Source organism: Scardinius erythrophthalmus, assembly GCF_964197995.2.
Source record: "Scardinius erythrophthalmus genome assembly, chromosome: 3".
Classification (NCBI taxonomy): Eukaryota; Metazoa; Chordata; class Actinopteri; order Cypriniformes; family Leuciscidae; genus Scardinius; species Scardinius erythrophthalmus.
In genome coordinates this window covers 25,111,965-25,126,929 of record NC_138223.1, presented here as the reverse complement: position 1 = coordinate 25,126,929, position 14,965 = coordinate 25,111,965, and the positions used below count along the sequence as shown (strand labels likewise).

At 34.3% G+C, this 14,965-nt stretch overlaps 1 protein-coding gene across 6 annotated transcripts in view; it reads left to right on the top strand.

The window, feature by feature from the left end:
* Nucleotides 1-4,436: 4,436 nt before the first annotated feature.
* Nucleotides 4,437-14,965, top strand: part of igf2bp2b (insulin-like growth factor 2 mRNA binding protein 2b) — a 41,827-nt gene continuing 31,298 nt past the window's right edge. For 2 of the 6 annotated variants that reach the window (XM_081362152.1, XM_081362147.1), the window contains exons 1-2: nt 4,473-4,714; nt 5,246-5,287. The gene's annotated coding sequence lies outside the window, so the exon portion shown is untranslated. Of the gene's footprint in view, nt 4,715-4,802; nt 4,918-5,245; nt 5,288-14,965 lie in introns of those variants that run through there. The other 4 variants (XM_081362150.1, XM_081362148.1, XM_081362149.1 and 1 more) reach the window with 3 other exon arrangements.

Below are 14,965 nucleotides of genomic sequence, written 5' to 3'. Positions count from 1 at the left end.
GTATAAGCTGAATTGTTGCCTCACTGCCTTAAAGGCAATGACTCTGCAGGCAGCGTTTGCGCAAGAAGGTACTGTACCTCACGAATTTCGGACAGACTTCTGAGGAAGCGTTTAATAATCTACAGCAAAATAGAGCAAGTCATGGTGAGGACAAAAATAATTATTAAATAAGTAATTTCTCGTTTCGAAATTACATCAGAAGTGGAAAATGTTGGTCAAAACCTTTTTTATTTACACACAAACTGACCAGCAACCTCAACTTTCAGATGCCATCTTTTTCTAGCTCAACTGTCACAGAATGGAAAGCACAGGATTGTGGGATATCAAAGGCAGCGAAGGATACATCTATGCTGCCTTCAAAACTCAATCAGATGAAGGTATCTCAGGAGACAGGAAGTGAAGCTAGCTTTGGGTTTGGAAGTGCCTTGATGCCTTCTTACTGCGTCCTCCAAAGGCAGCATTTTTAAGTTTTCTACAGGTGTGAGCCATTAAAGAGGCTGAATGATTTGCCCCATCTGGTGGCCTTATAGTATCCATTCACTGCCAGAACCTTCCAGATGTCACATATCATCACTGATCTTTGGGTGGTGATGTCGCTCAACCACCGGGACTCTTGTCAAGAGACGACATCAGCACGATTGTCAGAGACCAGGCATGTGGATTTCAGAGTTCAATTGCTGAAGTTAAAGAACCATGGTCACCCTTGCATTGATCACTTTGGATACAAACCACCCAGTTAAATTGCATAGTTTCTCACCAGTCAAGAAACTGGTATTAGCCAGTAATTTTTCCAGTGCCCAATTTAAATGCCAGATATTAATTTTGTGTGTGTAGTAGATGGAGTTCGTTCTAGCAATTCCAGTTTTACCACTAGGGGGTGTATATGCTTATGTTGTGTGGGAATTACCTGTATGTTCGGTTCTGTGGGATAGCCAGGTCGTGCTGATGTAATCCTGTAAAATAAGAGCAGTTATTAGTAAACCTACCCTCCTGCATTCCTCTCTCTTTTCATACCAAGTTGCCACAAGTGTGGTTCAGTAATGTTGGGCAGCAAAAAAATATTGACAATTACAATAATACGATATATTGGAATATTCTTGATCACTCGAGCGTCACTTCATCAGCAGCGCTCAAAGGATAGGCCTATGCCCATATGTTGTTGTAGTTTGGTTATTTAAGAAATTCATAATAAAAATAAAGCAAGATACCCTGTTGAAATATGTAAGATGTGTGGTTTATATAAACTGCAAAAGTAAAGTATAAATTAAAATGATTGTGACCGATGTGAAGGGGGAGGAGGAATTTATATGTGCGTCACGTTTAGTCGATAAAACTTATCCGCAAAGGATACACCTGTGTATACTCGCTCATGACTCCTCAGGAAGCCTCCTCACTCCTCGATCCTCGACCTCCTCGCGGTGGAATTAGAGAATTGAGATGTCCTTCAAGATGGCTGAGCTCAATCGATTTCCGGGTCATAGGATGGAGGACGGAGGAGCAAGGAGATGAGGAGAGATATTGAGAAGCACCCCCAGTGTATCTTTCACTTCCTCCAATTGCCCACAATCCTTTGTACACAAAAAAGAAGCAGTGGAAAATGAATCTGCACTGAACTTGTCCAATTTCATGCCAGACAACAACAACAAAATATTTTCAGAGAAGGCGGCATTATGTTTTCTTGTAAATTAATCACATAATGCTAAACTATCCATGATGTAAAGCACTGGGAGATCACAGACGAATGCCATTTACTGTATTGTTTTAATAGAAAGTCAGTTAATATAAAGATTTAAACACATGCTCACGCATTCGACTTCTGAAAACAAAGAAGCTGACGACACACTGGTGTGGCATCTTTTTAGATTTTTTATTGATGCACTACGCTATGTCACTATGCCATCATGTTCAGCCAATCCTAGGTTGGCGTGAGTAAACGCATGCTTCAGACACCGGGTCACACGAAGCATCCCCATAGCGTCAAGCCACGACGCAGCATTGAGTTCCACTCGAAAGGGAACTTTAGTTTCTCTTGTTTATAAATTGCAATATTATATTGATATAATCACACCTTAATTTAAGAACAAATGTATACATTTTTTTTGAAAAATTTCAAATAAAATCAATTTTTATTTTTATAGAAAATGAATTTGTTAGAGAATGAGCATTTTTATTTTTAGTTCCTCGTCCTACTTGCTGATCTCTTATTAATCTATTATAGCTAACATGCAAACATATGAAATACATTTTACATAGACAATGTTTTTAAGTACTGTATGTATAGAGATTATATTGATAACAATTTTCTAAATATAAATGTGGTTTTGAGTATTCCTCTTCAGAGTGTTATTTACTACTGTAAATACTACATAAAGTATGATCATGTCTTTTATTTACAGGCTTAAGTCTACCCACTATATGTACAGGTGCAGGTTTCCTATCTTTTTATTTTTATAAATAAACCTGAGGAGTCCTTATCAGAGAACATTCTGTCATTAAAGCAAAAGTGATAAATAGCCAAGTATTTCTGAATTATACAGGCCTACAAGACATTTTTTTTCTTATCATGTTATTTATTTATTTATTTATTTTAAAGTTTAACTGTTCACTTAACTTGTTATACGGAATTTTGTAATGTCGTTTTGATTTTGAAGTAAATAAAAGAAACACCACTAGGGGGCAATAGGTGTCGAGGGTACAATTTATGCAATTTTACTTCAAACTCAACATGTTTATGGGAGGATTCTAAAAACTTTTTGTATACTGCTGATGCGTTGTTAAACTCATGGTTGCACACACATTACGATACATTTGTTAGGCATTGCTATAGATATAATGATGAATAAATGCATGTATATGGTTTTAATGTCATTTTTATCCTTTTAAGGAGAAGATTAGAGCTCTGCTGTCAATGGTTTATGATCCATTTCAGTGTTTCCCCCACAGTGAAAATATGTGCAACATAATTCACAATGTACTGTATTTGATTGTATTTTTGATTAATAAATTATACATTGGTATATGGAAGAATTAACTTCTTTCCATTTGTAACAATATTTTAGTGATTCCAAACTTTTAAATGGAAGCGCACATTAAGTTTGTTGTTGTTAATCATTTAATGTGATTTATAATGACAATGATCTTTCTTTCTTTCTTTCTTTCTTTCTTTCTTTCTTTCTTTCTTTCTTTCTTTCTTTCTTTCTTTGATAGACTATTGAAAATAAATTACATGACAAAGGGGGACCCATTTTGTGTGCGTGTGTGTTCTCCATCATTTGACATTAAGATATTGACTTGAATTAAAGAGACATGGTGTAATGTGATTTGAGTTTATTTCTGAGGTGTAGCTGGTGACCACAGAAATGACTTTTGTAGCCACATTCCTTAAACCCTTATTTCAGCAGATTTGATATTGGGGTATTACTGTTATTTTCCAAAGGTCACCCTCCATTTCAACATTTACTTAGACACTTTGCAGTTTATTATTTAAAGACCCTTTTTTATTTTTATATTTCTCTTAAATTTTGTTACAGAAACTGAACAAAATGTATAGGCCCTGTGTCCCAATGGCATAGGCTACCTGAAGTGTCGGTGAGAGAAAGCTGTCAAATGTGTTGAAGTTTGCCTCTGCTTTTGTTCATTTCCCTGACCACAAATGTGTTTAGCAGTTTTTTGAACAAAAAAAAAATGTTCATGTGAATTTTCAGTATATTACTGTCTTCTAGTTTCTATACATTTACAGTGATTTGTAAAGTAGCTGTTATTATTACAATTACATTATAGGCTATGTATACTGTTTAGTGAACAGGATTAGAATACGACTGTAAAATTCCAGTTTTGTAGTTTACAAGCACAGTGATTAATTACAGTGGTTAATTAATTAATACTTGTATATTTACAGGTAAATGATTAATGCTCCCATTGCTCCAATTTTGTAGTTCTATTTTTGAATAATTTGCTGCATAATTGTTTTGTTGTTGTTTTGTTAGTATTACTCGTATAGTATTGAATGCAAGCGTAGACTGTAAGTTATTAGCCTATCATTTATGAATAGCTTACACCATTATATCAGCAATCACAAAACTGGTGACTTAAAACGAAACAACTAGGCCTATTTATGTTATTATTAAATCACCACAATATGAATTATTATTTGCATTATTGCAGTAATCTGTAGCATAATGACAAAAATGACCCAAACAATTTCAAATACAAATCTGAATAGCTACAGTCTTGTAACTGTAAGAAATGATTATTAAATATTGACCAATTCTGTCAATATGTAGCCATAGTACACAGGCAGGGCTATTAAAAGAGCTTTAATCAAACAAAAGCATTCTGGTTTATTCCATTGCATTAGCAAAGAGTTTCAGTTTCATCTATAGTAAAAGAGGGGAGGGGCTATGAAGTAAACCATGGTCAAGAAGTACAATAGTTCTGATTGGACAGAGTCCATGTACCATCGGGAAGACAGCCACTCCTCTCACTACCGCGAAACGACGCGAAAATCTTATTAACCACGTGAATATTTAAGAGAACAAGTTCTCTCCACGCTTTTCACTTACCCGCATTGATGAGAAATGGGTTTATTTCTTTTTTTATGAAGGGATGCAATTTGGATATTTCCGCCGGGTGGTGCATTTCACGGATTTCCCGCAGAAATAATTTTCTGTAATATCTTGGCGAATTTATTTGAAAGACCTCACGGGACGAAACGGTATGTTTATGCATTTGCCAAGTTGGTGCAACATCTGAGTATGTTTCTACGAGGTGGATTGTGATTAGGGTCAATGGGGTTGAAGAAAAGAGATGATAATATAGTTCAGGGTGAGGGGTGTGTGATTGCATGGATCCTTTCGGTCAATCTCGCTTATAAATGAGAATTCAGTTTAATTTCGCCTATTCAACAGGCTGTCGATAGTAAGTCACTAAAGTCCTTATATAACCAACGTGTAAGGTCTAGTTTAATGTAAAGACGTCCTAGATGAGCCAGTTTTAACTGCGAAGGAACAGTTTTTGTTTAGGTTGGCACCCTTGTTTATTTTGCGCCTGCTTTCCCAAAAATATTCAGTATTGGAGATGGTCATTTTTGGTAACGTTTTCTAAATTTGGTGAACAGAAGACTTATATATTTTTTAATTATTATTTGAGCTAGTATGGTAGCTATTATAAACCATTTCGACGTTGGGAAATATAGCATGTAAGCCTTTTCACGATTTTTAAGTTGTCTGTACCCTTGTTTTCTCAGGGAATAGCACAGAAAGGCGTTCAAGACTTCCCAAAACCTAAGGTAAGTTTTTTTTCCTCTGTTGACTGGGTTGTCTTGTCGGTCCCACTGTGCTTTTAGAGTTGTTTGAATGGTCGTGTGGGCCTAGTCGCACTTGTTTATATCCAAAGTTTTTATTATGTAACGTAAGTTAACTGGAAATGTTGTTTTCGGTAGCTGTTTTTCAGTTTATCAAACAATGTGAAAATACACTTTTCTTTTTAATTTTAGGGAAAAATAATAATCAGTATTTACGAATTAGTAGGCTATAATACATCTACAGGCAAAAGCTATGTGTTAAAATAACTCGGGGCTTGACAAAGGTTGTTAAAGTGCCACAAAGTCAAACTTCCTGTTTAGGTCGAGTGCCTTTTGTCCATTGTGTCAGCACCCATACACACAAACACACATAGGCCTAACGTTACACCATTGGCTGTGAGGGAACCAGGTCTGAACTTGATGTTGTGAGGATTACGTATTGGAGGTCGTATAGCAGACATTTAGTTACTTAATTTCTCTGTTTAATTTGTATTTACGTATTTGTTTTTGTAACTTTCGTCTTGTTTGATTCACAGCAGATAGATGAGAATATCTGCTGGCTTTAAATGTTGCTTCACAATGATAGGTTTTTAAGTTTGTTATTATTATTATTATTAATGATTCATATTATAATCTGTATCATGTGCATTATATATGTTTGTTTATTAAGGCACTGCCCTGTTTATCTACTGTTGTTAAAGGTGTAGAAAAATCAAATATAGCCTATAGTCTTGGGCTGCTTGGTGCCGGCCTGCTTGTTTCTCTACAATACTTTATTCACTACAATAGTCAATCTTTCAAAAAGATTATCACTGTGATTTATTTATTTTTTTAATATGGCGTTAAAGAGATTGAGCTTACCATTAATGCAAATCATTTGTTCAAACGCATGCAGACATGCTTGAATAGCAAAGATCACTTAAGTACATAGAACACAACCACGTGACCAGCTTTACATTCCTCCTATGCTGCCACCCTGCAGTAGTTTTTAGCATAATGTGTTTGCAGATGCCTTTTCTATACTATAAAAAAAAAAAAAAAAAATGTGGCCACCAAATGGAAAATTTATAAATCTCAAAAACCCATACAAAATTAACCATGATCAACATGATTTTGTGGAGCAAATAAACAGAACAGGCTGATCAAAATGTTTTTGGAAGTACTTATGTGTACAGTAACTTGCCAAGCTTTCGTTCTAGATTAAAGCATTCCATAGGTATGAGAGGGAATTATTAGATTTTATTAGACATTTTCATAAGAATAGTTTTTTTTTATATTTTGCTAATACTGGGCCACCAAGAACAACATCAAGTAAGTATTACTAGATACTAGTATTAATAGAAATTCCCTGTTGTCTTCACACAAAGAGAGGTGGGATGTGGAACATAATTAGAGTCCACTGTACTTGACATTACCATTATGTGTACTTGAGTCATTTGTATAGGTCGCATTGTTGTACATGGTGTGACCCACTTTTAGTTGCAGTGATGTGGCTGCTTTTAAGTAAATTCGCTATGTTATACGTACATATTATACAAACTTATTATTATACCTTTTAATAGACACAACATGCATATTGGCATCTTTGTGGTTTGTGGCAAGGGATTTTGTGATTTTATTTATTTATTTCCAAAAACAGTATGTTTTGAGAGTAAAATATAAAACCTCAAATAAATCAAAACTCAAGTTTAAATCAACTCCAAAAATTAATATTTGACTATATTCGTTTAATCACTGAGGGGCAAGTCAGTTTTTCAAATTATACTCTTTAAATTATTAATATCTATTATTCTATTACAAAACATACATGAAATGTTAAACTATATAATAATAAAAATAAACTATATCAATATTCTGTTTTAAATTTGATTGATTGCAAACATTTTCAGTTTCTTAAACGTTCAAACTAATATATTTTACAATGTAAGTTCATGAAGAAAATAATGTTAATTAATGATTTCAATATTCCAACTGAGCAAAAAGGAAAACGCATAAGGTATCAGATAGCAAAAGTGATCAATGTTATTATCATGGTTTTCCAACAGTAAATTTCATATAATAAATCTTTGTGATTAGGAATTATTTATACATCCTGAACTCAGCATTACAAAACCAGTGTTTGTATTTGAGGTTCTATCAACTGTTGGTTTATAACTTGTATATTTGTTGTTTATATTGTTACTAGCACTTCAAAATAAGGTCTAATTTGTTAACATTAGTTGATTCATTTGTTAACATTATAATAGTTGATTCATTTGTTAGCATTAATTGATTCATTTGTTAACATGAAGAACCATGAGCAATATATTTTTTACAGCATCTAAAATATTTGTTCCTTTTATTTAATAAAAATACAATTGTTTATTGTTAGTTCACAGTGCATTAATGTTTACAAATACAACTTTTGATTTTAGTAATGTATTATTAGAAATTAACATTATCTAAGATTAATAAATGCTGTAGAAGTATTGTTTATAGTTAGTTCATGTTAACTAAAGTCACCAAATAAAATCTTGTTGTAAAGGGTTACCAAATTGTGATTTGTCTAACTATGCACAATACATTTGAAAATGTGGCATTTGCTGCAATAATTGAATTGTGGTGTCTTAAAACATACTAGACCAGATTCAAAATGACCCAAGTCTAAATTGTAGATTCATCATGTGTTTATAAATAGTAAACTCATGGTAAAACATTTTAACAACAGCTTTTCAGAATCAGTCAATTTTTCATTTAATTTAATAAATAAAACTATTTGATAAATAAAATAAAAATGAAGGGAACAGAACATTAAAATGTGCAGTTCTAAAATATAATTTAAATTCCATACAAGTGCAATGATTATTAAAGGTTGATAACAACGAAATATGTACTTTAGGTATAGTCTTTGTAGTTTTGTGAAGCTGTTTATGATCGTTATGAGAAGAATTTATTATAGGTCTCAATTTCCAAACAATTTTGGATACATTTGTTTTTTTGGACCAAGTTGAAAAAAACTCGGACCAAATCTGAGAATATAAATACTGTCATTATTTCATAAAGAATTAAAGCCCTCGTGCTTTAAAATAGGTGTTTCTGAGTAGAGAGGGAGTTGTGTGTGTTTGTGCTGAAGTTTATTTTCGGCATTACTTCATTGAAAGTTCATAGAGAGATACGGTATGGAGAAAGCGCTACTACAGTCAGTGGAAGTGGGCCAAGCCACCCGTGTGTGTGTGTGTGTGTGTGAGTGAGTGAGAGTAACCAGAGCTGAGCAGATCGGATGCCGCACTATGAACACGACTTCAGTTCTGTCACCCTGTGTCATCTGATGCACAGGAATCCTGTCACAGAACACATGTTGAATGTAGGTATCATGATTAGAACAGCAGATGAGAGCGTAAGTTATAATATATGACAGTGTTATTTTATATTGGTAACTTGAAGTAACTAATATATGGGATGGTCAGTATTAGTAATTATTTTAGTTTATGTATTATAGTCATCACTGGATGATACTTTTTTTTTAAGTTACACATTTTTGTCACATTTGTCTTTGGAATGTGGATTTAATTCGACATTGTCGACATGAAACACTTTCTGTTGTCTTAATTCATGTTCCTTGTCTTATTGTGCCCGATTCATGTTTTGGGTTACGTTATTTTACAGTGTCCTTAGCCTTATTCAGACGGGACAGGTTTTCCAGGGGCACGTTAGAGAAGACGTACTTCGCGATTTTAATCCAGTCCGAAACTGCCATGTCTGTGTTTTTCTCACACAACCTCTGTAAAAATTCCAGAGCAAATTACTTGGTTTTTCTTCGAACTGAGAAATCTAATCCCATCCGAATGCGAATGTCTGTGATGATGTTGATATTATCCTAACGCTTCTCCTCGTGTGTTTTTTGACCTACCTGAGCTACCGTTTGCATACCAATCTTCAGCATGTTTTTATTTCATTTAAATATGAATGACGAAAAATATCCGACAATTTTTTTTTTATAAAATGAACAAATAGAACAAATCGCATGAAACTGTGAATACACTTAATATCAATGTGAGGTTAGAATACGATGCTTGTTTCGTTGCTCACTTATGTGGGTTTAGCCACTTCTGTAAAGTTTTGAAGTTTACTTGAATAGGGGTTTTATAATAAATTAAACTAAATTAAATAATAACTTAAGACATATATGTCATACGTAACGTAATGCATGCACGCAAGCACAGCACATGACCTTCTTTAACGGCCACATCTAGAAAACACACACTCCCATCTCTGTAATAAACACGGAGATGTTGGTCCTGTCCGAATCGGTACGTGAAATCACAGACGTTGAGTGATAAAAATTGAAACTCAAACGTTGTTTAGAAAAAATGATAATTACACTGTAACAAGGACACATAAAATAAAGTGTAATCATTTTATTTCTTGTCAATAACATGTAATAACTTCCTCTGCTACAACACAATTTTCAGACTATTGCGATATTTATTTGAACACTCCTGAAATTGATTTTTAAAATCCCAATGAGACCTTTATATTAGTGAAGCAGACTACTTGCATAAAATTCATATACATAACAATAACATGTCTTGGAAAGATGATATTTAAATCCTTCAAGATAAAAGCTCTTTCGTTTTTATTGTGGGGGGCAAAAAATATAACGCAGTGCAATACAATGATGACTCAGTAAAGTTTATTCATGCACAAATAAGCGTTCCTCAACAGCCTGAAGAATCATATTTGATACATTTTAACATCATTTTTCTTAAACGTGATGTATGGATAGTCAAGTAATCCGAAGTTGCTTCATTCCAGTAATATCTATTTTGAACTATTACTATTTGCAATATAACATGTATTCTTACGTTTACTTTATAAAATTTAGCAAAGATTTCACAGCAAAAAGAACTTAAGGGTGTCACTTGCATGTGGGTGTAATAAAGTACACAAAGAAGGAGTTGAGAAACAAAAACAGTCTTTAATAAATCCATAACAGAAAACTCAGAAAATCATTGGAAAATCAAATCGGTATCGGACAAAGAAAGTTCATGAACAGCGGGTTTAAATACGCAGATATAATTAACGTGACCAGAACAGCGCGCATAACTCAATCAAAAACCATGGAGACAAACTAGCAAAGGGAACACAGGCAAACAGGAACATAGTGAAAACGAAAGCAAAACTCATTACAAAGGGGCGATGTTTTTAGATACTTTTCACAATTCACTTATATACACTAACAGTAGGCCTATATACTTTCAGATGTCAGAATGCATGTTATAGATCGTGCACAACAGGTTTTTCAGCAAAGTGTTGTAAGGGTTAAACATTTTTTCTTAAATATCCTGTTGAATATCCTGTTTAATTAACAAATATGTCATAGCAATAAAGTTAAATGGCAGTCAAAGGTTGAGCGGTGTTCTTGCATTACCAGTACTTGTGACATGCCTGGACTCGGAAGACACTATCTGAGCTTTGTTACACCAGTAGGAGTACGGGGGTATTTAGAGATTTCGAGATTAAACGAATAACCCATCTCCATTCATCCTTTCAATGCGCGAAACTATTGACAGCACTTGTGTCTGTTTTTAGATATTCTGATAGTCCATTGGTGTTCAGAGTCTCTGTTTCTGTATCCGCGTCTCTTTCTCTTTAAACACACATTGACTTAATCACATTTAAAGCCTTTGCCCCATACCTATGCTGAGGCAATGCTGATGACTTGGGGATGGTGCAGGAGTTGCTATGGTAACCCTATAGCTGGAGAGTGTAGAGGTATAGGCGGGTCGGTTGGGCTTTTGTCATGGATGGAGTGTGTGAGTGAGTGGAGTCTAAAGCAACACAATAGCCCACTGAGACCGGCTGACAGGAGAGGAAATTTTACTGTGATCTATTAAGTACTGTGAGAAAGGTTGGGAAGCAGAAATAAGGACGTGCTGTGAAAGTGAAGAGAGGAACACTCCCTGTTTGCTTATTGGTGTCGGCTGATCAACAGGTTTGGTAGCATGTGTAAGGCACGCATAGAAGAGTTGATTATTAAGCTTTATGCAAAAGAAATAATCTAACTATACTGTATGTCAAATCTTTTTATGAATTTAAATAAGAATGTAGGCTAATAATAAATATATCCTGTTACTGTCAGATTGTAGCCACAGGGCATATGCATAAAGTCTATTAAGCTTCATAACTATTACGTTTAATTTAATGTAATTGAATTGCTGCGGTACAGGAGTCATTGTTCACACTCTTATCGGGCCCCATGAAGTCCATTTAATTTTTTTCCAAATTCTGTTATATCTATTCAATTTTTTCACAAAAAATCTGCTATCATTTTACTGGATTTTGTTGTTTGTGGTTTAATTACATTTTAATAATCAGAAAGGATGTCAAATCAACTGAATTTAAAAAAAAAACTTTAAAAATGTAATAATTTATTAACATTTTAACAAAAACAGTGAAATGTGTTTTATTATTTTCAGAAATTCTGTATTGTCTTTTTTTTCTGGATTCTGTTTTAATGATTTAATTGTATTTGATTTAATACAATTATCATTATCTTTGCATTATCAAAAGTGATGGTAAAAAAAAGGAAGGTATAAAACTAACAATTTAATAATTTTTTTTTTACATCTAATCAAATTAAATTGAACAATTCCTTTAATTTTTGGAAAACAGTGCTGCACAAAAGAGGTTTACTGTGCATAAATGAACACATGGATGTAATTTTGTGTGAAATCCCTTTAAAATGTTTAAAATTTGTTATTGTTGTAATTATTACATTATAAACATTCTACTGTACAATAGTAATATACTTTGTATAATAATGTATTTGACGATAGTTTTTATCAAATGAAATGCTGATGAAATCTCAGAGCAGCTCTGAAGATGAAGTCCTTATATAATAAAAATTCCACGAGCGTCAAACGCGCATGCTTGAGAATATGTGTAAAAGTGCATCACTCTTTCATGCAGAGACACAGAACATGCAGTCTTCAGATTTCAATAACAGTCTTTTTGATCTATTCATCAAATTTTGCTAAATTCCATGACATTCCATGTTATTCAATAAATAAAAACAAGTAATAAAAACTCGGTGAGTGTTTTAGCGCAATTTTCTCACGTCATGGGATCACAACACTAAGAGATAGTAAATCTTTTCCTGGATTTTTTTTGTGCGTTCCCGAGATTAGACCTTCCTTAACATAATGCCGAAAACCCGAAGTCTCTAGGTGGTCTGGTTGATGAGTAGATAGAAGTGCAAGATTGGTGCGCACAGACAGAACAGAAATCATGAGTTAACAAGCGCAATTTTGTCCGGTGGAAAATTGCGCTAAAAATTCTGACTGGATTCCGCAATTACGTCTGCAATATTGAAATTACTCTTATGAGCTCAAGATATCATTTGAAAAATGTAAGCAAATTCTTTACTAAACAAACTCACTGAACACTTAGCGAATTAACATCTGACTCTTACTGAACTTTAGGTCTTAGCTTTCAGTCATGTACTCAAAATTGCCACAAAAGACACCATCATTGACCGCTTGTGCTGTTCTTATGACATTAAAACACTAAATAATAAATCAGAAATGTCAAACATATTATCAAAATAAAATGATTACATGTTCGCGCACACGCTAGGTCAGCTCTTTAGATGCTGAGCTACTGGATATGGACACACAAACACACACACACACACACACACACACACACACACACTGGGTCAGAGGATGAGGATCAGGTTGTGATGGAGATAATGCTTCTTCAGCCTCTTGTGAATCACGTGATAGTCAGTGATCTGATGGCCAGGTTAGATCTATATCCGATACTGATATTATTAAAACACATGAGCGGGTTTTTAATTAGTCTCCATTGCGGTGCATACTGACATACAAATGGGGAAATCATCACAGATTGTTTTTCTCCATAAAAAGCATATAATGTGTGTGTGCATTTGACATCGTCTACGGATGGTGTACGTGCTGGATTGTCTCTTTTTACCCTCTCAGGAGGATTGTAGTGAGCTGAGCATAGGTAATGTGTGCATATGTTTGGGGGGCAGGGGCTGTAACCACACTTAATAGAGGCCTTGCCTGTGTCTAATAATCCCAGAGTCCTCAGATTAAAGGATGACGTGTCTGCTGGTAGAGCGCTACATGGCTCAAGACTCTGGCCACGTTGTGTCCTGATTCCACCATGCATGAATTGCTTGAGTACGTGGGCTTTGACAAGGCAAGAATGGGGAACACAGAGCGTTGACATCACAAACTGTGGAACTCCGTCTTTTTCACATTTAAGGAGGAATCTTGGTGGTTCGGTAGCAATGAATGAGTGGATGCTCTGGACCGAATCTGTGATTCCTGTAGCGATGAAGATCTAGAACTCAGTGCCACCTCTCCTGTGGTTCAAAGGCAGTACTAACTGACTTAGAAAAGACAAGGAGAGTTGTTGGGTAAACTCTTCTCTTATATGACAACATTATCTAAAAAGTTTTCGTCCTGTCACTCTGTCTTCATGATCACTGGACCAGCAGCACCAAGTCGGATAAAGGTATTACGTACACTTCCGTTCATAGTTTTTTAATGTTTTTGAAAGAAGTCTCTCAAAAACAAGGCTGCGTTTATTTGATCAAAAATGCAGTAATAATACTGTGACATATTATTACAATTTAAACTGTTTTGGATTTTAATATAAAATGTAATTTATTCCTATGATGGCAAAACTGATTTTTCAGCATCATTACTCCAATGTGTAGTGGCGCATGATCCTTCGGAAATCCTTCTCGTATGCCGATTTGATGCTCAAGAAACATTTCTTAGCTGATCAATGTTCTTCATCAATGTTGAAAACAGTTTTTCTGCTTAATTGTTTTTGTGGGAACCATGATGCACTACTATTCAAAGGTTTGGGGTAAGTAAGGTTTGATCATAAGTGAGAGTAAAGACATTCATAATGTTACAAAAAAAATCAATTTCAAATAAATGCTGTTCTTTTGAACTTTTTATTAATCAAATAATGTATCATGTTTTTCATCAAAATATTAAGAAGTTCTCAACATTGATAATAATAAGAATGTTAATTGAGCACCAAATAAGCATATTAGAATGATTTTAGAATGTTCATGTGACTGTGAAGTCTGGAGTAATGATGCTGAAAATTCAGCTTTGACATCACGGGAATAAATACAATATATATATATATATATATTTTTTTTTTTTTAAATAGAAAACAGTTGTTTTAAATTGTAACAATATTCCAGACTTACAGTTTTCCTGTATTCTGGTCAAATACTTTCAGCATTTGTGAGCTTAAGAGACTTCTTTGGAAAACATAAAAAAATCCTGATGATTCCAAACTTTTGACCGGTAGAGATGGGTAACAGTAGTTGTTCTATTTTTTTCACACTTTTTTCACACAGCGTCTAGTGTGTTTTAGAGTTTCCGTCTTCACTGTCTTGTTTTTTAATGAGGATGCGGAATGGGAGACTCATACATATGCAAATAAGGCATGCTGAGTATAATTATGCAGAAAGTATGCCTCTCACATGTTGAAATATGGACGTGAGTCCTCAAACCTCATTTGCATCGCATACATCTTGAATGTGTTCCAAGTGGGATATAATTGGCAGTGCATCCTTAGGAGGAGGGGCATATGTTTTAGTATTCCTCTCTGTTACCTGCTCTTATT